A 24805-nucleotide genomic window follows, 5' to 3' on the forward strand; every position below is an offset into this window, starting at 1 on the left:
AGCTTCTGATCTTTTCCTGTTCTGTTTTCCCCACTGTCTTACCAATTTCTCCTGGCAGTCTTTCCTTCATAAATCACTTGCAAACAAACCCTATCTGAAGTCTGCTTCTGGAAAATCTGATCAAAGACATTGGGTCTTAGGGTGATATACAAGGCTCTCAGAAATTTGGCCTGGCCTCTGTCTTTAGTTTTGTAGTGCTTGACCTCTGTGAATGAACTATGTAGTATTTGTCTTGTGGATCACCTGGAGAAGAGAGAATTTGACTCTTAGGTGAGGCATCACAGTGTAGGCCAGCCAAGAAACTCATGACATGGTGTAGGAGACTAACCTGAGTACTGTGGAAAAGCAGGTGGGAAGAATCATTGACTAGAGAGAGAAAGGTAATATGCAGATTCTAGTACACGTTTATTGCAGAAACTTCAGAACTTCAAATACAACAAAGAAACTGATAGTCACTTGTTTTTGTTTTGTTCTTTAAAATATTTAATTTATTTATTTGGTTGCTTTGGGTCTTAGTTGCAGCAGGCAGGCTCCTTAGTTGCGGCTCGCTGGCTCCTTAGTTGAGGCTTGCCAACTCCTTAGCTGTGCATATGAACTCTTAGTTGCGAGATGCATGTGGGATCTAGTTCCCTGACCAGAGATCGAACCTGGGCCCCCTGCATTGGGAGTGTGGAGTCTTAATCACTGTACTACCAGGGAAGTCCCCTGAGAGTCACTTGTAATCCTACCACCCATGGATAATTACTATTGATATTGATATTTTATTGTATCCCTGTTAGTTACCTGTTGCTGTACAATAAATTATCCTCAAATGTAGAGGCCTAAAACAAAAGTAAACATTTATTATCTCACTTCTGTGGTCAGGAATTCAGGACCAGCTTAGCTGGGGCTCAGGCTTAAGGTCTTGGGAGGTTTTAGTTTAAGGTATCAGCTGGGCCTGCAGTCAGCTGAAGGTCTGACTGAGACTGGAGAATCCTCTTCCAAGATGACATGCTCACAAGGCCTTTGGCAGGGGGCCTCAGTTTATTGTCATATGAACCTCTCCCAAGGGCTGCTTGAGCATCCTCATGACATGGCTGCTAGCTTCCCCTAAAGCAATGATCCAAGAGAGAGCAAGATGAAAGACACAAGGTTTTTTATAACCTAGCCTCAGAAGTCACACACTGTTCTTTCTGCTATATTCTTTGATTACACAGGTCAGCCCTATTCATTGTTGGAGGGATGTTTACCCTGTTTACCCATGTTTACCCTGTAAACCATTCACCTACCCATAAAACATTCACAAGTGTGTGAATAATAGGGGGCAAGGGTCACTGGGGGGTCATTTTGGAGGCTGGCTATCACAATCCCCCTCCACTCTTCTCTCTCATCTTCTATTTATCTCTTTTTTACTGTACACACTATCTTTTGTAGGAAATAATACAGGTTGCTCACCCAACTGCCATTCCCTTTTTCTTTCTTGTTAATGGAGCACCAACTCATTAAGGTTTTATTTTTAAGGATTCTTAGTAGCAGACAACATAATCTTCTCTAGCAGAAAGTGATATGTGTTGCTCAAAGAATCATTGGCAGGGCTGAAGAAACATGGTCTATGTTAGAGGTAGGTACATTATGGCCAGCAGGCTTGCTGCCAATTTTTATAAATAAAGTTTTACTAGAACACAGTCACACTCATTTGTTTACATATTGTCTCTAGTTGCTTTCACACTACAATGCAGAGTTGAGTAGTGAAGTTCTAATGATGGCCACTGGAAAAGAGTTCCTTGCTCTTAAAAAGCTGCATAGGCAAAATAGTCCCTCTTCTTCAGTTGGGCATTACTGTGAATGCATGCTACACCTGGAACAACGTTGCAACCATGAGGAGAGTTAAGCTGATATGTTAAAGAGATGGGATGGAAAGATGAAAAGAATTTGGGTCCGTGAAGATGTCATTAAGCTACTAATTAAACCTAAACCCATCCTTACCTCTGGGTTTCTTGTTAGCAGAGAGAATACATTTTCCTTACGCACTTATATTCTTTATTCCTTACACATAAATAGGACTCCGCATTCTTTGCTATTTTCAGGCAAAGGTAATCTAATTTATATGCATTTCAAACTGCTTTTGGCTTAGATTTCATGAACACTTTTTCCTGTCATTTGATATTTTTCTACATCATCAAACAAAATGGTTGCAAAATGGTTGCATAACACTTGTGTTGAAATGTATTTAACAATCCCTCTTGAGAATTCCCTGGTGGTCCAGTGGTTAGGACTCCACTTTTCCACTGCAGGCACGGGTTTGATCCCTGGTAGGGGAACTAAGATCCGTCATGCTGTGTGGCTCAGCAAAAAAATAAATAAATAAATAAATAAATCCCTCTTATTAAATATTTACATTTCCCATTTTTATTATTACAAATCATGCTATGATAGACATCCATGTCTGTAAGTCTTTGCACACATTCATAATTATTTTCATAGGATAAACTTCTATGGGTAGACTTGTAAGATTAAAAGGTAAGCACTTTTTAAAGTCTTACAATATATATTGCTAAGGTTTCCAGAAAGGTTGTACCAATTTAACTCCCACCAGGAGTGTGGGAAAGTTTTCATTTCCTCATATCTTCACCAACACTGGGTATTATACAGTCTCCTGTGCTGGAGGAGCCCCCTCAGGTTCATCTCTGGGGCTTCACTCCTCTCCAACTGCACTCTCTCCTCCTAGATGATCCTATTGGATCCATTGGCTTTATTTATTTTTTAAAATATTTATTTTATTTATTTATTTAATTTGGTTGCGCCAGGTCTTAGTTGTGGCTGGCATGCTCTTAGTTATGGCAGGCGGGCTCCTTAGTTGAGGCTTGCCGGCTCCTTAGCTGTGGCATGTGATCTCTTACTTGCAGCATGCAGGTGGGATCTAGTTCCCTGACCAGGGATTGAACCCAGGCCCCCTGCATTGGGAGCGCAGAGTCTTAACCACTGCACCACCAGTGAAATCCCTCCATTGGCTTTAAATATTACATAGCACTGATGACTCCCAAGTGTGTAACTCCAGCCCAGTCCTCCTCCCTGAGCCCATGTACACGAATCTGGATGAAGCTATCCAATTGTTCCCTCTTGAGATGTCACAGATAGAAGTCTCCCAGACTGTCCTCCATCCCAACCCTCCTCCATTCTTCCCATCTATGGAGTGGCCCCTCACCTACCTGGCTTCCCAAGCTCCAAACCCAAAAGCCTTCCTTGATTTCTCCCTTTCCTTTATGCTCCATATACAGCCTGTTAGCAATCCCTGTCATTTTATCTTCCAAGGATATTTTGAATTGGCCTCCTTATCTCCATTTCTACTGCTCTCACCCCAGGCCAAGCCACCATCTTCCATCTGAACTACTGTAACTCCTCTCTGTTCTGTTTGCTTTACCCTTGACTCCTCCAATACATTAACCACATGGCAACAGAGTGATCATCTTAAAACAGAAATGAGATCATGTTATTCCCCTGCTTGTACCCTCTAATGACTTCCTATTATACTTAGAAACCCTGTTCCATCTGAGCCCCTCATGACCTCTTCCTCAATCTCATTTCATCACATTCTCCCTCCTACCTTCCATGTCCCACTCACACCAACTGCTTTTCAATTTCTCAAACATGACATGCTCTTTCCTGTCTCAGGACATTTATCCTTGCTATTCCTCTTTCTAGAATGGTCTTTTCACAGCTCTGCATAACTGGCTTCCTTGAGTCTTGGCAATAATGTCCCCTCTTTAGTCCTTCTTTACCACTTTACCTAAGATGGCCCCCCAACCTGGATTACAGTCAGCCCCTTTTATTGTTCCTTTTTAGCACTTACCACAGACACAAATATTATTTACTTGCTGGCTGCCATTTCATGTCTTAGAACACAAGTCTACTGGGTACCAGAAGCCCAGCCAGACGTTGGGTATACAATTATTTCTCTTCTGACCTCCCATACTTACCAGTATGTAGGCTCACTGGGGCAGGTGAGGTGAGTTTTGTCAATGATGTCTAGCCCAGTGCCTTCCAGGTAACATGTGACCGGTGAAGATTGGCTATACTAACTTATATCAGATGTAAGTGGTGCAGCCAACAATCTGGGCACAAAGGACCTGAATTCCAAGTGACCTTATATAACTGGAGACGTTATCGAAAAAAAAGAGAATGAAATTTAATATGGATGGAGTGTAAACATAGCCCATGGAAAGAATGAGTGTGTGATATTACGACTCAAAACAAATTGTGGGCTCAGTTCTACAGCTAGATTAGGCCTCTTATACTAATAGGTATTTTGTATTTGTAAAGGGCTATGAAAAACATTTGCAGAAAACATGTTCACAGTAATTATATCATTTAATCCTTATACCCACCTAGGTGGTAGATAGAGTAGACAGAATTGTCTTGAGTTTGCATAATAGGACACCTACGTGTAGCTTGGTTAAATGGTTGCCCCAAGGTCACTCAGCAAGGCAGAGATGGGGCAGGGACCCTGTGCCTTTTCTCTAAGGCTGCAGGAATAGTATGTCACATTTATCCTAGCACTAAAGAATATTCCAAATTAAACCTTCACATCCTACAGTATATATACACACATCCCTGTTTCCTAAAGTGCACATTCCTGGAGACAATAACTTGTATCAGTTCACCTTCTTGGGCCTGACCTTTTGCCCCAGAACCCACTCGAGACTGGGGCTTCATTGCCACTTTCTTTTGGAGATGGACCATGTTATTTAAAATGGGGAATACCCAATTTATTGGATATAAATCTGTTAACTGGATTTTTTTCTAAGTCTAGTTGTTGCATTTACTTAATAAAGACTTTTTGTAGTATACATACAGAAAAATGCACATATCACAAGTGTGCGGCTTAATGAAATCTCACAAAGTGAATATGCTCGTGTGCCTATAGCACCCAGATCAAAGCAAAGAACGTGGCCAGCTCCTCGGAAGAACCTATGGTCTTCTCTTTAATCATTATCCCCCGACAGGGCAACAGCATCCTGAATTCCAACAGCCTGGATTAGTTCTGCTTCTTTTCTACTTTATATAATTACTGATGGATTTTTATTCTTTTTCCATTTTTTCCCCAAAGACTAAGTGTCTCCATGAGGGTCTAGGTTCAAATGACTCCCTTATTGAATAAAGTTTTATTTTATTTTTACCCTGCATTTGAGGCCTTTTGTGTTTTACCTCTAATTTGTGTTTCTCTCTTAGCTTCCAGTTCTCCAGGAACCTGGAAGTTAATCCTGAGTCTTTCTCTCCCTTCACATCTCACCTTCCATCAGTGGCCAGACCCCATTGGTTCAGTCCAACCTCTGAGATCATTAAGTACTTACTGAGAATCTACTGTGTGGCAGGCACTATTTTAGCTGCATGCAGAGTTATATAGATCAAGATCTCTGTCCTGGAGGAACTGACAGTTAGTGAGGGAGGGAAGTGAGACAGAAAAACAAATCATTTCAATATAAGTCCATTCTAAATACTAGGAAGTACCCCAGGCTACACTTACACCAGCTGAGGGGCTCAAGAGAGGTTTCTAGGAGAGGCCAAGGTGAGACTTAAAGGATGAGCAAGAATGATCCAGAAGAAAGAGTAAGATGTCCAAGCAGAAGAAACAGCTAAGCCCCTGAAGGGCTTTTGAGGGGAAAACAGAAACAGACACAACCACACTCCCCCCACCCCCACCCCTAGTGTTTGAAGCAAGCAGGAGGAAAAGGAATCTGAGAAGGAGACAGAAAAAAAAATGGTCAGAGATGTAGAAGAACCAGAAGGAAATGCAGCCACAAAGCCAAGGAAAGAGAGCTTTTCCTGAGGGAACATAGCACTAGCTATGCCAAATGCCTCCAGAAAGTTCTAGTAACATGCATACAGAAAAGATCCCTTGGATTGTGCAGTTTGGAGGAAATGGCTAATCTACCTGGGCAGTTTCAGAGGAAAATAGGGACAGAACCAGATTGCCAGAAGGTGAAGAGAGGAGGGATGTCAGGATGAGGAGACAGGGACAGGGACTGGAGGCAGCTCTTTCCAGAAGCTGAGCTGAGAAGGAGAGAGAGGTACATGAACTGGGAAGGAGGCAGGTTTTAGAAAGGAGTGGTCAGTGCCGGAATGCAGGGCAGGAGGACAGCTGAGCGAGGGAGGCCTCAGAGGGCTCTTTAGTCCAGAGGCTGGGAAGAGGGAACACACCGCTCATGAATGGTCTCCTGGGAGCAGGAAGCAAGTAGGGAGTATGGACAGATAGGGAATTTGAGGTTGATGGGGATGGGTAAGAAAGTTCACCTGTGAGGGACTTATAAAGGGTGGTCTTTGTCCTTTTGTATCTGACTTCTTTCACTTAGCCTAATGTCTTCAAGAATCATCCTGGTTGTAGCACATATCAGAATTTCATTCCTTTTTAAGGTCAAAAAATATTCTATGTATAGATGTACCATAAGATGACATCTTCACCACCAGGCTGACCACCAAGAGAGACAGCTGTGGGTACCAGCAGTCAGGTAACAGTGTCCTCAAGGTACAAGGAGAGGCTGGGAGTGCAGGTGAGAAATCTGCAAGGAGTCAGCAGATAAGAGGCTAAGGCTGCCTCGGCAGGAGGGCTGGGCTTGGTGGAGAGAATACCAGCGTCTTTGTGGCTGACAGGGCTGGGCTTCAGCTGCGCTGGGTGTGGGGGTGAGAGGGGCTGAGGAGGGAGGGATCTGAGGTCAGGAGGGGCTGCTGAGCAAATGGGGACATGGAGGAGGCTGAAGGGGCAGGGGACATGTCTCCTTGAGCATCCTCAGTCATAAATCCCTGTGCTCTCCAGTGTGTGTTTGTGTCAGGTAAATTCCCTGAACTTGTATTCTGGGTTAAGGGTGCATGCATTTAAACAGATATTTTAACAGATATATGTGCATTTAAACAGACAGATATCTCTAAATCCTATTCCAGAAAGGGCAGACCAATTTAGACTTCCTCCCACAGATTTTGAGAGGATTCATTTCCCTTTGCCATAACCAACCTTGGATGTTATTAATCTTTGCCAATCTGATGGGTGGAAAATGATGTAATGATGACTAAATTTTTGTTCCTTTTTGGGGAATAGAGGCCCCAGTCCTCAGAGAGGGACTGGGTTGTGTTCTGTAGTGATCAACCACTAAGCACATGTCCCTCCAGGCCTCAGGCTAGCTCTTTCCTGCCTGCTCACCACCTGGATGCTGGTATTCTCGCTTTGCCGACCTCAGTTCCAGACTCCAGAGAGATATTGGAAATAAATATTGTAAAGATAGCCCCGAGCTACAATTACCTCTCAAAAATAAAACAGCCTGGAAATGACAGAAATTTCAATCAAATTATCCAGGACACAAGATGTTCTTGATAAATTCTGTTGATTTAGTTTAGAGAATGGAGGGGGGGAGGAAAAAACCCTGCTTGTACCAACTCTAATAGGAAAGGAAAATGAATAGGAAATAAAAGGAAATTAATAGGAAAATATTCATGTATTTTTTGAATTAATAGTTAATTGATGATAAAAATAATTATATATAAATACGGATGTATTCAAGCACTAAATAAGCATTTTAATCCTCACAAAAACCCTGGCAATGTTGAAGTCAGGGTCAGCCTCTGACATCAACTCCAGTCTGCCAGCAGTAAAAAGTAGTACTTTGTACAGAAAAAAAAGAAAAGCAGCTGGAGACGACAGAGATGGGTCTTGAATGCTGTCCTGTCTATACTGTTTCTTTTTACCCAGTTTTTCTGTAGACCAGGAGGCCCTGAAGAATTTCTAGGAGGGGTGTGAGGTGGTGGTCAGTTCTGTGCTTTGAGATGATTACAATGATGGCTTTGGGAGATAACTCTTGAGGCCAAGAGGCCAGAGAGAAGCTTTTTCAACAGTCTGAGGAAGAACAAGTGAGGGTTTGGGATGGTGGACACAGAGAAGAGAATTCCAGACACACTTTCCCACTCCAGCTGACCATAGGTGACAGTCAAAGTCAAAGTTGATTTCAAAGTTTCTGGTGGCAAAATGAGAAACCTCAGATAGAAGCAAGTTTGTGAGAGGAGGATAAACAGTTCAGCAGTGGAGGTGCCATATTTAAAATTCCTGGGGACTTCCCTGGTGAGAAAACTCCGCGGGCCTGGGTTAGATCCCTGGTCGGGGAACTAGATCCTGCATGCCACAACTAAGAGTTTGCATGCTGCTACTAAGAAGTCCGCATGTTACAATGAAGATCCCGCGTGCCTCAACGAAGACCCGGCGCAGCCAAAATAAATAAATAAATAAACAAATATTAAAAAGAAAAATTCTAAAAAAAAAAAAATTCCTGGATAATATCAAGGAGAGGTTATCTGGAGGACAATTGGAAATGTGTGCCTAGAAGTTCAGAAAGATGTCTGTCTGGTCTGGAGAGAGATTTTGGGAGTCATGAGGAGATGGCTGATCTTTGGAGGACAGGGCAGGGGAAAAGATGGAGAGAAAGGAGATATTAAGGAAAACAAACATTTTTAGAGGTGAGCATAGGTAACTCTTACATCTCTGAGAGGGAAATGGGGGGGGTGTAGGAAAAATTGTAAGACCCAGTGGTATTATTGCTAGAGAAGAGTTTTGAGAAAGAGGGTGAAGTCAATGGAATGTTACAGAGCCATCGAGGAAGAAAAGGACTGCAAACAGGCAACTGGATTTGGCAACTAGAAGGTCACTGGTGACATCGAAGAAAGCAGAGAGTGACAGCACCTGAGGAGTGATGGGGAGGATAGGAAGGAAGACAGGCAGGAAGGTGGGAGAGGCCAGGCCAGAGGAAGTTTTTTAGGATAGAGAAAATCTGTAAGTGAGGGAGAGGGAGACCCTGAGGATGCAATAGTTAGCTCTCCCGTTTCTGCACTCGGGCTTTCTCTAGTTGCAGCGAGCAGGGTCTACTCTTCCTTGCGGTGCTCAGGTTTCTCACTGCGGTGGCTTCTCTTGTTGCAGAGCACGGGCTCTACGCGCGCGGGCTTCTGTAGTTGCGGCTCGCGGGCTCTAGAGCGCAGACTCAGTAGTTGTGGCTCACCGGCTTGGCTGCTCCCTGGCATGTGGGATCTTCCCGGACCAGGGCTCCAACCCGTGTCCCCTGCATTGGCAGGTGGATTCTTAACCACTGCACCACCAGGGAAGTCCTGTTAACTCCCCTTCTTTTATCTGAGATATCTCATCCCTGGCTGAATAAAACACTTAGTACCTTCTTCGCGGCTCCACACTGATACCCCCACCCCCCCGCCCCCCCCTGCTCGCCGAAAAAAAAAGGTTGGCTGGAAAAGGCTCTCTCTGGTATAGGAGGATGGTAGAGATGTTAGATGGACAGGGCAGTGTGAATTTTCTCACTGGTCACAGAATTTTTGTCCCTTATTTTCTCCATCTTCAATGTGGATCAAAACACCTGGTCTTCCAGGGTGTACTGAATTTTACAAGCCAACTCTTGTATTTTAAAAATACATGTTATTAGAGAAGTAAATAGGATGACATTATTGATTCTCAAAGACTTGGACCACATCTCTCTATTTTATAAAATTCCCACAGTTGATGGTCACTCCCCCGCCCCCCCATCGATATCTGTGATATCTATAACATCCAGTCCCTCAAACTGTGTAAAACAGGCAGAAAACTCTGATGATAAAATCTGTTCCTCCCCCTGTAAGGTCAGACACCATTCACGGTTCTTTAGCTCTCTCGAGTTGCTTGGGGCACTAGTCGGTTATTACTCGGTTGTAATAGCAACTAGACTGCAGCCTCAAGATGGAAGGTGCTATGAGAGTGCTAATTATTAGGTTTTTGTTTGTTCGTTTGTTTAGCCATGTGTTCAGATAGTCTTCAGTAGTGCCTCGCAAAGGGTAAACCCCAGAGAACAGCATTATCATCACCTGGGAATTTGCCAGAAATGCAAAATCTGGAGCCTCACTCCACACCTCTGGCCTCAGAAGCCCTGGGGGTGGGGCCCAGCCACGTGCATCTTGAGGCAGTTAAGGTGAAGTCGCGCTAAAGATTGAGCGCCACGGATTTACCTGAGGCCTTTCCGCTCAGCCGCCCTTACCCAGCGGCATCTCAGGCTGCACCCTGACCCACGGAATCAAAACCTGCACTTAAACACGACCCTCAGGGGAGTCTGAGAAGCCTCGGTCTATATTACCGTGTTTGTATAAGGTAATGAGGACCTCTTCCCCAGTAAGTTAAAAAACCTGACAGCCTAACTGGAGAAACGGTGAAAGCGCCTTGACATCCAAACCATTGAGCCCAAGGCGCCGCAGATTGCTTATCTTCACTGAGAAATGACGGCTCGGTGTCAGGCTGAGTAAAAAGGGGGTACGAGGAGGGGGAGACTCCGGGCGAGCACTCCGTATTCCAGGTGGGTCCCCAGAAGCAGGTGTGACTGGAAGGCAGGAGAAGGGGGGCGCTTTCCACGCAGGGGGGCGGGAAATAAAATGAACTTGGAGGGCGGAGAGGACGACGAGGGGGGGCGCCTGGGAGGCCAAGCGGCTCGCTTAGCTTGGCAGGCGCTGAGGGGGAGCCCCTCCCTCGGGGGAGGCCAGAGGGCGGGGGTCGGGCGCGGAGAGGGAGGTGGGTCCGGGCCGGCGCGGGGGCGGGCGGCTCTACAGCTCCCCGCCCCTGGCCCGCCCCTCCGCGGCGCCATTTTGCAGGCGGCTGTTGCGGGGACCGTAGGCTGCGGCGGTTACTGCGGAGCCGAGGCGCGGCGGCAGGACGGGAGCCCGGCGATCTGCAGCCAGGTGAGAGCCGGGCCGCCGCGCCCCCCGCCCGGCCCAGGGGCCGCACCTGCCGGGCCTGGCCGCGAGGGGCCCGCCGCGCCCACGAGGCCGGCCAGGCACGGCCCCCGCGCGCTGTCAGCGGCGCGGCCTGCGCCCCCACACCCTGGCCCGTTTCCGGGGTCCCCCGGCCACCCTGACCGCGGGGCCCCGGGATGCCCGGCGACCCGCAGCCCCGCCGGGTCCCCGGGCGCTCAACCCTGCCTGCGGCCGGGGCCGCCGTGCGCTCGGGCCCTCAGGCCGCGCCGCGGGGAGGCGAGTGGGGTCCCCCCCAGGACCCAGTCGCCGCCGCCTCCTCCCCGGCCCTCGGCCCGCGCGGCCTGGGGTCGCTCTCCGGTCGGCCGTCCGCAGGCGGTGCGCGCGGGCATCTCCGTGCCCCCAGGAATGCAGGGCCATCAAGAGGGGCAGCGGAGGGGGGTGACTTTTACATTTTTGCCTTTTTTCTCCCCTACAGTGGCTGCGCCGAGTAATTTTAGGAGCTCTCGCTCCGACCCCAGGGCCTTTCTGTCTGGCCAGTTCCCCGGGGGTCGCCGTCCCCCTTGTTGCCACCTTGCTGGAAAGAGAAATTGTCATTTTCGAGTGTGACTAGTTTATCGGCGCAGAAATTTCTCCTTCCTATGACTCTAGATGTCCCTTTGATGGGCAGCTGATAGGGATTCGGCCTACAGGCTGGGGGTTTTAAGCATGACTGATGGGAAATTCTTGATTGTCAATCCAAAGGGTAAGTGAGGGCAACTGCGGGTGGAAGAAAGTCACTTATAAGGGATTTCTGGGTCTGAGTCATTAGCAATTGCTGACTACTTTTAGTCGTGCAGTGATGGGAGAGAGGAGGGGGAAGATGCTGTCCCTGCTGATATTTGGACGTCTGTGTGCAGAGAAGGCTGGGCAGTGTGAGGACGTGCACAGTCTGATTTGAGCTGTCGTTAATTGGCATGTGATCTCCCTCACCCAGTTTCTTCCTCTCTGAAGCCAGAGGTTAGCATCACGGATGGTTGGAACATTTTAATTTTTATATTTTTGCATTTGAATGCTGTTGGACTAGGGCCTCGCCCTTCCAAGTTGTCTAGACCTGCCTTTTCACCTTTGCATATGACTTGGCCCACTTGACCCCTGAAGGTGAGTCTGGTGAGATTTATAAAAAGGGCCTTTTGGCTCAGAAATTCTGAATTCTGTACAGGGTCATGGTTGACTCTATCAGGGTCACTTGTGAACCTATCACTACTGGTCTCTTTTCACTCATCCAAAATTTAATAGCTTTGGGTCTCCTGCCTTCTAGAAGCCCAGCAGTGGGTGTGCACAGTGTAAGCCCTCATGACACACCTGTTAGTTAAAAGGGGGTGAGTAGATGTGTCCAGCTGACAACCTGTTTCACCTGACAGCCTGAACATGAGCTATCTGCTTTCTAGACTATATCGTTGCCAAAATGGTGACCAGCTTCTTTCTTTGAATACCAGGGCATTTCTCTTTTGGTTTCTTTGCTTGGAGTGAGGAGTGATTTTTTTTTTTTTTTTTTTTTTTTTAAAGAAACTAGGTATTTCAATAACTTTTCGTAGTAGTTCCCTCCCGCTCCCAAAGATGGTTGTGTGGCAGCTGACTGTGGCACAGCCAAGCTGAGTTTTAATGTCTGTTAGGATGTTTGAAAACTGCTTATGAAAGTACCTGTGTAGAATATTGGATAGGGTTTTGCTAGGTTTCATGCAACACTGCCTATCTGGTTTGTGTAGCAAAGGCTAGTGGATTTATAATAGCATTGCAGAAATGAGTTAGATGTACATCAGCTAATTTGGTGACAAGTGCTGTTAATCCAAATATTATTGACTAAAGCCCAATCTTTTGCCTTCAAGTAGCCTAAGGTCTAGTGTGTTGGATACTGGAAATCCTGAGTTGGTTATTGCCACCATCTTCAGTGTCTCCAGAGACAAACCGGGGATCCATTTGGGTACTCATTTCTGGCATCACTGGTGACTTAAGGGTTTTTCCCATTATGGTTAAGGGAATTAAAAGTCAGCAGTCATAATTTGCAATTATATAGTGCTTTGTACTTGTAAATGAAAGCTTTTTAAAAACTTTATTTAATCCTCTTATGCTGTATTATTTATTTATTTTTGGTTGTGTTGGGTCTTAGTTGCTGCGTGTGGGCGGCGAGCGGGGGCTACTCTTTGTCGCCGTGCTCGTGCTTCTCGTTGGGGTGGCTTCTCTTGTGGAGCACAGGCTCTAGGTGCGCGGGCTTCAGTAGTTGTGGCATGTGGGCTCAGTAGTTGTGGCTCACAGGCTCTCGAGTGCAGGCTCAGTAGTTGTGGCCCACGGGCTTAGTTGCTCCGCGGCATGTAGGATCTTCCTGGACCAGGGCTTGAACCCATGTCCCCTGCATTAGCAGGCGGATTCTTAACCACTGCGCCACCAGGGAAGTCCCTCATGGTATTCTAACTTAAACATTTTGCAGTCCTTCCCTGACCTGTTTCCAGGCCTTGCCTAAAAACCTCCCAACATGCTAGTCTGTTCCCAGTGCCAGGTAACCTCATTAATTCATTTTCATTCCCTGCTGTTTTTCCAGTTATTCTCTCCTCAGAGGGCCTGAGTCTGGGCTTTCTTTCTTTCTTTTGCTGGGGAGCATTCCTGCTTCAGGTTAAGCTGTGAGCTACTACTAAGCGGTTTAAACTGGTCCTTTGTGCTCCTTGTGGCACTCTCTTCATTTTCTCCCTGGCTTTGCTATTTCTGGCCTGTTGTTTTGTCACCGGTTCTAGATTGTTGTCTCTCTAAGAATTGAGGTCTGCTTGCAACTTATGCTTTTCACAGGCCTCCCCACATTTAATACATGTATTGACTGCCGACTGTGTGCCAGGTAACGATCTTGGTGCTCCAGTTGCTGCATAGAGATTTCTTCCCCACACAGAGCTCACACTCTAGTGTGGAGGCAGACAATGAGACTTTGTGCTCTGAAGAAGAATCTGGCAGAATTGGGGGTATTAAGTGTTGCCGTGGGAGCTGAAATTGTAGGAAATGTAGAACGGGAAGCTCTGAGTCATCTTTGAGTGAAGATGTGAAGGAAGTGAGTCATATGGATATCTGGGGGAAGAACATTCCCGCAGAGGAAACTGCAGATGCAAAGGCCCTGAGGCAGGAGAAAGAGAATAACAATGGGAGTTGAATCATTTAAGGCTGTGTGGCACCTAGGAAGGCCTGTAGATTTTACTTTGAGGTGGGGTAGGAGCCATTGGAGAGTTTTGAATAGAGGAGGGATAGAGACATGCTGGTTGTTGATGTGTGAGAATAGAATGAAGTCAGGGTGAGCAGGGTAGGGCTGCAGGGCAGGCAGCGAGTACAGGGCTGAAGATGGTGATTGAGTGGAAGTGGGTGCCGGTAAGGTGGTGGTGAGAAGTGTCGGATTGTCAGGTGGGGCTGAGGAGATTGCTGATGGACCATCTGTGGGGGGTGAGAGAGGGAGTTCAGGGCAACGGCAGGGTTTCTGGCCTAAGGACCTAGAAAGAAAGTGGCTGCCCCAGGAGCCACATGCCGCATGATGACAGCCTGATGCAACTAAATGCAGTGGTAAGGAGAGGGTGGATGTTTTGGGGGAGGTCTTCTTCCATGGAAATGTAACTCTTCTTGGGAGCTTCTCATTGTCCTTTGTCTTAATTCTCTCCTCTGAGCTCAGGCGGGTAAGTCCCTCACCTCAGGTCTAGGTGGCCTCTAAGATCCTCCTTACCCCATGAAGGAAAGTTCCATCTACTCGTTGTTTCATAACCATGTCTTGCATTACTTCATATTTTTGTTGTTGTTGTTGTTATGCAGGCCTAAAATCTAAAGGTAGCACAAAAAGCAAAAATTCGGATTCATGAAAAATGGCCTCTGACAAGTCCCTACATCTTAGAAAGTGTGGTAGACATGATTTGCATATACACTATATACAGAAATATCTAAGTATTCAAGTGTAATGGGTACAGTAGTGGATACTGCATAGGCTCATGGAGAATCATACTTAGGACTTCAATCAAGTAGTCTCACTGCCTGTGAACTTTTCAGCAACTTAAGGGTGCAGCTCTCAGCCTCTTCCTGTTGGCCATGGTCTTGACCCCAGTTCTTCCTTCATCATTGTTTCTCTGTAGCCTTGATGAGTTCTTCAGTTTCCTCCTTCAGTGAGGGGGTCAGGGTTGCACTGGGCCTCATGTTGCCTGGTTGCCACAAACCATGGCTTTTTATGGTCTGTGGTCCAGAAAGCCTTCTTTATTCATGGGTTCTTTCCACAGTTTTTCCCAAAGCAGCTGATCTTTAAGTCTCCTTGTGTCAGTTGCCCTGGGGCATCTCAATGAGTGCCTGGTGGCCACCTCTCTCTCATTTATGTGCATGTGACTCTTACTGAGTTGAATCTTCCTATCTTCTAAGTTGAACTCAAGAGCAGTTTAAAACTCCTCTCTCCAGGAGCCTCTCTAAGCAGTAGAGGGGACCCAAGAAAGACTAGACAGTGAGCCCCATGTGATAGGGCCAGTGCAATAATGATGGTGCCAGTGGTTATTGGCTATGTGCTGAACACTTGAGTTCACTATTGTTGGTTTCAACAGCTGGCAGCCAACATGGTTCTGGTCTGCATCTTATCAGTGAAGGAACTGGAGCTTGATAAACTTTTCTAACTTAACTCTTGGGTCTTGAATTCTGCTCTTAATGCGCCAGTAAACCTTGGGACCCTCAATGATAGAATGCTATTCCCAAGTCTTGCCTGAAGGTCTGTGTTTCTTAGCTCCTGTTGGCATAGAAGAGGGCAGGGAAACTAGTGTCAGTTGGTCAACGGGTGCTTTGCCTAGCACTTCCTGTGTTTACTAATGGCATTTAATCACAACAGCCCTATGGTAATAGGTATTACTATTCCCATGTTACATCTGAGGATGCTGAAGTTGGTGGTGGGCAGCTCCTTGCCCAAGGTCATAGTAGCTGAGTCAGAATTTGACCGAGGGCTGGTCTGATTGCCATGCTCCATTGGGTGGGTGTGGGGGAGGGGGAGGTGGGAATGGCGTGAGTAAAAGTGGAGAGGCTTGTGAGAGGCGCTGAATGTGTCAGGATGGTTGGAGGGAGGCTGAGGCTGAGGTAGGTGGAAAGGGTGTACAGAGCTTAAAGGTCCTTTTCATACTATATTATGGGGCTTGAATTTTGTCTGGAAGACCACTAAGAAATTCCCAGAAGGGGAGTGACTTGTAAAGATGTGCATTGTAGGAAACTCTGGGGCAGTGTGGAGGGTACATGCTGAGGCTGAAGGAGAACAGATCGTCCTCGCTTTCTCCTGCCTCCTCTTATCCATCCTGTTGTTCATAACAGGCTCAGTGTTTTCTTCTCTGCACCCCAGCTTGGGTCCTTTGTTCCTTCCTTTCCCTCATTTATTCCTGCAGGCTCCTCCCACAACCCCCTACCCCAACACATGCACAGTTCCTTTATACAGGCTTCCTTTGAGGTGGCTTCGCTTTGTTCAAGTGAAGACATACATGACCCAGCGTTAATTAAACCTGCATTAACTTTTCTATTCTGGACCAAGGCTTCATTACAGAGGTCTTGGTATAATGACTCTCTGGATGGTCTTCTCCCCCGCTTCTGATGAGAAGCACTGCTTGAAACGCTGTTTCTCACAATTCAGCTGTATTGGGATTTCAGTCTCCAATTCGGTATGGCTTTCTTGTCCCCTCTGCAGTGCTGGCTTAAATTCTTTGCTGTCTCCGAAGACATATCACCTGGTTGGGGGTACAACCTCTTCCTTGTCTAACATGATAGATGTTAAACTTGAGAGTTTCTCATTCAGAAGGTCTGGGATGGGGCCTGGTCTGCATTTCTAACCAGTTCCCAGATGATGAGGATGCTGCTGATTGGGGAACCACCAGCACCTGTTTTTGTAAATCAGGTTTCACTGGGACATAGTCATGCCCATTCAAGAGACCATATAACCTGCAAGCCTAAAATATTTGCTATCTGGCACTTGTAGAAAGTTTGCTTATCCCTGCTTCATAGTAATACTTATGTGGTCAGTGCTGAAAAGTTTGAGTTCAGGACTTCCCTGCCAGTGTAGTGGTTAAGAATTTACACTGCCAATACAGGGGGCGTGGGTTCCATTCCTGGTCGGGGAACTAAGATCCCACATGCCGTGTGGTGCAGCCAAAAGACACAAAAAGTTTGAGTTCATATTTTATTATCAAGAGCTCTTCCTTTTTCTTTCTTTTTTAAAAAAATATTTATTTATTTATTTAGGCTGCATGAGCTCTTGAAGCACGTGGACTCTTAGTTGCGGCATGCAGATTCCTTAGTTGTGGCACACGAACTCTTAGTTGCTGTATGCATGCAGGATCTAGTTCCCTGACCAGGGATCGAACCCCAGCCCCTCTTGCATTGGGAGTGTGGAGTCTTACCCACTGGACCACCAGGGAAGTCCCTCAGGAGCTCTTTCTATATTAAGACATTGCTTCACAAATTATTCCACAGAAGTATGGTATGGGGGAATATATGCATATTTTGAAGTGTTAGAGAGTATAAAAAGCATGACACTTTTAAGTCTTTTTATCTAAAATTAATGTAAAGTTTATATTCTATTCCAGAAACATCAGTGCTTGGTTTAACATGAAACACTTTTCCTCCTTAATCTTTGAGTAAAGTTGATGCTGCTAGACGTGTTACATTTGATCCTGCTTTCACTTTGTTTGAGAAATATGCTATTAAGATATGCATTTTAAAAAAGTGCTAGAGAGGGTGTGGAGAAAAGGGAACCCTCCTACACTGTTGGTGGGAATGTAAGTTGGTGCAGCCACTATGGAATACAGTATGGAGGTTCCTCAGAAAACTAAAACTAGAATTACTATACGATCCAGCAATCCCACTCCTGGGCATATATCTTGACAAAACTATAATTCAAAAAGATACAGGGACTTCCTTGGTTGTCCAGTGGTTAAGAATCTGCCTTCCAATGCAGGGGACACGGGTTCGATCCCTGGTCAGGGAACTAAGATCCATCTGCTGCGGGACAGCTATGCCCGCACTCCACAGCTATGCCTGTGCTCCGCACCTACTGAGCCCACGTGCTCTGGAGCCCATGTGCCAAAACTAGAGAGCCCACATGCCACAACTAGAGAGCCTTGCGCCACAACTAGAGAGCCCGTGTGCCGCAACTACTGAGCCTGCATGTTCTGGAGCCCCGGCGCCACAACTAGAAAGAAGCCCGTGCACTGCAACAAAAGACCCCACATGCTGCAGTGAAGATCCTGTGTGCTGCAACTAAGACCCAACATGGATAAACAAATAAGTAAATAATTTTAAAAATTAAAAAGAAAGATACATGTACTCCTATGTTCATAGCAGCACTGTTCACAGTAGCAAAGACATGGAAGCAACCTAAATGTCCATCGACAGATGAATGGATAAAGAAGATGTGGTACATATATATATATAATGGAATACTACTCAGCCATAAAAAAGAGCAAAATAATGCCATTTGCATCAACATGGATGCACCTAGAGATTATCATGGTAAGTGAAGTAAGTCAGAAAGAGAAAGACAAATATCATATGATATCACTTATATGTGGAATCTAAAATATGGCACAAATGAACTTATCTATGAGACAGAAACAGTCTCATAGACATAGAGAACAGACTTATGGTTGCCAACGGGGGAGGAGGGGGTAGAGGAGGAATGGAGTGGGAGTTTGGGGTTAGTAAATGCAAACTATTACATGTAGAATGGATAAAGAACAAGGTTCTACTGTATAGCACAGGGAACTATATTCAATATCCTGGGATAAACCATAATGGAAAAGAATATAAAGAATGTGTACATGTGTATAACTGAGTCACTTTGCTGTACAGCAGAAATTAACACAACATTGTAAATCAACTATACTTCAATAAAAAATAAATTTAAAAATATTTGCATTTTTTGGTCATAAGTTGCGAATATATGCTCTATGCTTTGAATTCAAATCTGTCAGTTTATCTTTCCCATGCCTTCTCTAGCCCAAGATTTTATAAATATGCATGTATATTTTCTCTTAGTTCTTTTTTTAATATTCAGCTATAATTAGTATTTGTGTTAGAGTATGGCATGAAGTAAGGATTTTTTTCTCTACATTAATTCCAACACCATTTATTCATTAATTCATTCTTATTAACTTATTAACCATAATAATATGCTGAATCCTTATATCTGTCATGGGACTTAATGTGTTATTCCATTTATCTGTGTATTCCTTAGCCATGACCTTGCTATTTTCATCATAATAATCACTTTATAGTAGGCTTTACTATGTAATAGTGCCTATGCTCAATTTTTTTCCCAGTATGTTTCAGTTTAGGGTTTCAAAATAACTTTTAATGGGCAGTTTCATTGAATGTATGTTAATTTGGGGAGACTTCTCATCTTTATAATATTGAATTGTTCTGTCCATAAACAAATCTTTTGATTCATACAGATCTTTAATAGGTCTCATTTTTTAGATTCTTCCTAATGTATGGTCTACAGATCACTTATTGATTGCTCTTTATTTTAAAATGCTTGCTATTTAGAATAAGGTGATTTTCCTCCTTCTCCCTTACATATATACTGTTTCCTAATTGGTATAAAGCAAGTATACTGCATGCAGTCTATATCTCTTCTAACTGACCTCTAATGTTGTTCAGCTTAGTTAATGCTAGCCAAAATCTGTACACTTAACAAAATAAAAAGTTATTTCTTGCTCACAGGTTCTCCCCTAACTGGTGAGTTGGGGATTTAGACTCCTTCCATCTTATAACACAATTGACTTCAAACTCTGGCCTCTAAGTTTGCCAGACTTTGGCAAATTTTGTGTATGGACGATTTTTTTTATGGGTCAAGCTTGGAGTTAGTAGTATTTTCTTCCACAGTCTCTTAGCCCTATCCTAGGTGCAAGGGAGCTGGGAAACAGAGTCATTTTGTGTGTCAACAAGGAAAATGAAATAGCTGGTGCTGGTGTACTACCTAACCAAACTCTGTTATTCTTACTTTTCAGTTGATTCTCTTTAGTTTCTTAGATAGGCAGTCATAATAGCTGCAAACCATCATTTGTTGTTTTTTTTCCTTCTTAAATACCTCTTTTTCTTAATATAAACTGCAGACTACTTACAGAACAGGTTTAAATGTGGTAGTGGTCCTTCTTATTTTCAATATTTATTGGAATGCATTATTGTATATAATCTTTAATGATAGTAAAGTGTCGTATTTTCAATGTCTTTTTCACTAAATTACAATATACATAGTGTTTTGAATGAACAAAGTTTGTCACCTTGACATTGACCCTGGAATTTTATGTACCATAAAAAAAATTCTTTGTAGAGTCTGTTCCTGTTTTTGTGGTAATTCTCCAAATTCAGTTTCCATGCTGATTTAAGGATGACCTCAAATTTCTTGCTGGAAGGAATTATACAAGTTATATCTTTCCTTCAGGTTCAGATATTCTGTGCTGTTTGCATCTTTTGTGTCAGGGATTCTGACCCTCAGTCTTTGAAAATGTTCTCTCCCTCAGAGAAGTTTTGTGGGTTCTTGTTTCTCATTATTTTTTCATCCCTGTGAAGATAAACAATATACTAGCAATATCGATTTTTCCCTTTTCTGTTCTCCTTTTTGTACCTGCTTTTTGACACCCAGTGTAAGTTGGGGCCCTGCATTTCCGGCAGGGATCCTGAACATCCTAGGAGCAGGAGGCTCCTCTGAACCCACGCAGAAGTCCTGGGAGGTAAATGGGGTAGGGAATCTTTTATTACTTCACTAGATCAATAAAAACAGACATGGGGTCCAATTCACTTTTTCTTTTTTAAATTAATTTATATTTTGGCTGCGTTAGGTCTTTGCTGCTGCGCGCAGGCTTTCTCTAGTTGTGGAGAGCGGGGGCTACTCTTTGTTGTGGGGCGTGGGCTTCTCATTGTGGTGGCTTCTCTTGTTGCGGAGCCTGGGCTCTAGGTGCATGGGCTTCAGTAGTTATGGCACGTGGGCTTGGTAGTTGTGGCTCTTGGGCTCTAGAGTGCAGGCTCAGTAGTTGTGGCGCACGGGCTTAGTTGCTTCGCAGCATGTGGGATCTTCCCGGACAAGGCCTTGAACCCGTGTCCCCTGCATTGGCAGGTGGATTCTTAACCATTGTGCCACCAGGGAAGTCCCCAGTTCACTTTTTCTAATGTTTAGTTCATTGCCTAGGGTGATGCTCCAAAGTGGTTTCAATTTTCTTTCAATTTGTTTTTGACTCTGAGATCTTGTACTTATTGTTTTGTTTCTTTTTTTGGAGGGGGGGGTCGGCACACCAAGCGGCTTGTGGGGATCCTTGTTCGCCGACCAGGCATCGAACCTGAGCCTGCCTGCATTTGAAGCGCAGTCTTAACCGCTGGACCGCTAAGGAAGTCCTTTGTTTTGTTTCTTGAATAGGTGTCAGTCAACTTCTACAATATATTTTCTAGACTTTGTTTTGACTGACTCATTTTTCATCAACATATATATGTCTGTGTGTCTGTGTGTGTGTATCTCAAAAACAAGTGTCACAAAAACATTATATGCTGTGTATTCTGATATTTTCTATTTCTATTTCACTAACTAAAAAAATTAGTGTGTCACCCAAAGCGATTTTGTGATCTGGTCATGAAATATAAGGCTCAGAAGTAAGGCCTTTGAGTTACTACGAATAAATAACCTTTTTATTGTATGGTAAAGGAACCATATGAGGTTCTGTGGGAATGACAGGGAAGGGGCACTTGACCGGCTAGCCTTAAAAAAAAGCATTATTGAGATATAATTCACACACCATAAAGTCTACCCTTTGAAAGGTACGCTTCAGTTGTTTTTAGATTTGTGTAACCATCACCACTATCTAATTTCAGAACATTTTTTTTCACCCCAAAGAGAAACCATACCTATTAGCAGTCATTCCCCTTTCTTCCCTCCCCCTACCAGGCCTTGGCAACCACTAATCTGTACTCTATTTCTGTGAATTTGCCTTATCTGGACATTTCATATAAATGGAATCATGCAATATGTGGTCTTTTGTGATTGGCTTTTTACTTAGCATAATGCTTTTATGGTTCATCCACCTTGTTGCAAGAATCAGTGCCACATTTTGTTTATCCATTAATGAGTTGATGGACATTTGGGATGTTTCTAGATTTCAGCTATTATGAATAATGCTGCTGTGTACATGCATATACATTCATGTACATGTTTTTGTGTGATCATGTTTTTAATTTTCTTTGGTAAATATCAAGGAGTGGAATTACTGGATTATATAGTAATTCTGTGTTTAAAATTTTGAGGAACTGCCAAACTTTTGCAGAGTGGGTGCATCAGCAATTTATGATGGTTCCAGTTTCTCCACATGCATTATTGTCTGTCTTTGAGTATAGCCATCTCAGTGGGTGTGAAGTGTGTCTTGTGGTTTTTATTTGCATTTTCCTAATGGTGTGGAGCATCTTTTCATGTGCTTGTTGGCCCATTGTATGTCTTCTTTAGAGAAATGTCTATCAAATCCTTTGCCCATTTTTAAATTGGATTGTCTTTTTATTGTTGAGTTGTAAGGTTTCTTAATATATTTGACATATGAGTCCCTTATCTGATATATACTTTACAAATAACTTTTACCATTTTATGTGTTGTGTTTACTTTCTTGCTGGTGTCCTTTGAAACTTCGAGTTTTAAATTAAACTTTCTGAAATTTTAATTAAAAACTTATGGTTTTTAATTTTGTTAAAGTCCCATTTCTCTTTTTTTGTTGCTTGTACTTTTGTTGTCATATCTAAGAAGATTTACCCCTGTGTTTTCTTTGAAGAGTTTTATAGTTTATCTCATAGATTTGGGTCTTTGATCCTGTTTGTATATGGCGTGAGGTAGGGATCCAACTTCATTCCTTTATGTGTGGATTTCCAGTCATCTCAGCAACATTTTTTGAAAAGGCTATTCTTTCCCCCATTGAATTGTCCTGGCACCCTTGTCAAAAATCACCTGACAAATGTTAAGATTTATTTCTGAATTCTCAATTTTATTCTGTTGATTTATATGTTTATCTGTATACTGGTACTATACTGTCTTAATTACCACAGCTTTGTATTAAGTTTTGAAATTGGAAAGTGTGAGTCCTCCATTTTGTTTTTTTTCAAGATTGTTTTGACTAGTCTATGTCCTTTGCATTTCCATTTGAATTTTAGGATCAGTTTGCCAAATTTTTGCCAAAAAAGCAGATGGAATTTTTGATAGTGATTACACTGAATCTGTAGATCAATCTGGGTAGTATTGTCAAGAATTATATATATATTTTTTAACATCTTTATTGGATATAATTGCTTTACAATGGTGTGTTAGTTTCTGCTTTATAACAAAGTGAATCAGTTATACGTATACATATATCCCCATATCTCTTCCCTCTTGCATCTCCCTCCCTCCCAGCCTCCCTATCCCACCCCTCTAGGTGGTCACAAAGCACTGAGCTGATCTCCCTGTGCTATGCGGCTGGTTCCCACTAGCTGTGTATTTTACATTTGGTAGTGTATATATGTCTGTGCCACTCTCTCACTTTGTCCCAGCTTACACTTCCCCCTCCCCATATCCTCAGGTCCATTCTCTAGTAGGTCTGCATCTTTATTCCCCTCTTGCCCCTAGGTTTTTCATGAACATTTTTTTTTTTTAGATTCCATGTATATGTGTTAGCAAGAATTATATATTTTTAATTGAAAAATTTCTTGAGAATATATGTATCTGCACTAGGAGCAATACATTCTGATATTTTCTTCTAGTCTGTTCCATTCTTTTATTTATTTTTTAATTAAAAGTTGCTGGCCCCAGCCCGCTGCATTGATTACTCTGGTGAGTCATTATCTGATGTTTGAAAAACATGCTTCAAGTCAGTGGTCCTTAACCTTGACAGCAAATTGGAATCAACTAGGGTGCAGTTGATCAGAATACAGCATAAGCATAGAGGTTTTAAAAAATCCCGCAGGTGATTCTGGTGTGCAGCCGGGTTTTGAGAACCGTTGCTATAAATGAACTAAAATGCAGATATTTACCGCTTTTAAAGACTTTGAATAGTTGACTAAACATACTGTGAGATCCTCGTGTGGAGCATTAGATCACTTTGGTGAAGAATGTATTAGAGAGGTCTATGCACTTTCTCTTAATTTAATATAATCACTGATGTTATTCTCCCAAGAAATGATTTTGCTTTTGACTTCCTCCCAGGTATGTGTAGTTGTCCCTAGTCTGTACAGAGAGCAAGGATAGAGTGGAGTCCCTGGAGAGTGTCTGTTATTTCTCAGGAATTTTAGTGTTCTTTTTCTTTTCGCTCTAGGAAATGGGGTGATCTGCGAAGAATATGCAGGAAATTCACAGTGATTTTAGGGATTATGATATGGAGAACACAGAAGCTGTTGGTTAGAATCACTCTTAAAGTATATGTAGCAATTGGTCAGAATTAAGATAAGAATTACTGGAAAAAGATCTGGAAGTGGGACTGGTATCCTGTTTTAGAGATATTAAGGAATATTAGGATTGTGGTGAAAACTCATACACAAAATAGTTTCGTTTACTCATTGATGATCCTTTTTTTTCTGATTTATTTGAAAGTAAAATGTGTGTATATATGCATGCATACATGTATGTTTATTTGTGTGTGTTTCAAAATAGAGATCATACAGGGCCTTTTTTTTTTCTTTTTTTTTTTTGCTGTGGTGAACATAATACAGTGGTGAACAGCCTTGTACAGAAATCTATATGCATCTTTCTGATCTTTTTTTCTTCAGACTACATTTTTGGAGGGGATATCATTTGCATTTTTAAGGCTTTGATACATATGTAACATATATGCCAGATACTTCTGCATCCAGGTTAGGGAATTACTGTTATTATTTAAACTTAAAAAAATTTTTTTAAACAATTTGGGTGAAGGATAGAACCATGTTTCTTTTGCTTTTCTTTGATAACTAGTGAGTTTGAACACTTTTTAATGAGGTTTTTTTGCCATTTGTATTTTGTTTGGCTTACTCATTTCTTTCACCAATTTTTCTAGTCTTGTGTTCATCTTTTTCCTGGTGATTTATAGCA

At 43.4% G+C, this 24805-nt stretch overlaps 1 protein-coding gene across 1 annotated transcript in view; it reads left to right on the top strand.

Moving 5' to 3' along the window:
* Positions 1-10619: 10619 nt before the first annotated feature.
* The window catches only part of SLC23A2 (solute carrier family 23 member 2), a 150913-nt gene continuing 136727 nt past the window's right edge, over positions 10620-24805 (top strand). Inside the window, exon 1 of the mRNA XM_027118228.1 lies at positions 10620-10719. The gene's annotated coding sequence lies outside the window, so the exon portion shown is untranslated. The remainder of the gene's footprint in view (positions 10720-24805) is intronic.

The sequence above is a fragment of the Aethalodelphis obliquidens genome, unplaced genomic scaffold (assembly GCF_003676395.1).
Source record: "Aethalodelphis obliquidens isolate GAN/ISIS:26980383/991018 unplaced genomic scaffold, ASM367639v1 scaffold18, whole genome shotgun sequence".
Taxonomy (NCBI): Eukaryota; Metazoa; Chordata; class Mammalia; order Artiodactyla; family Delphinidae; genus Aethalodelphis; species Aethalodelphis obliquidens.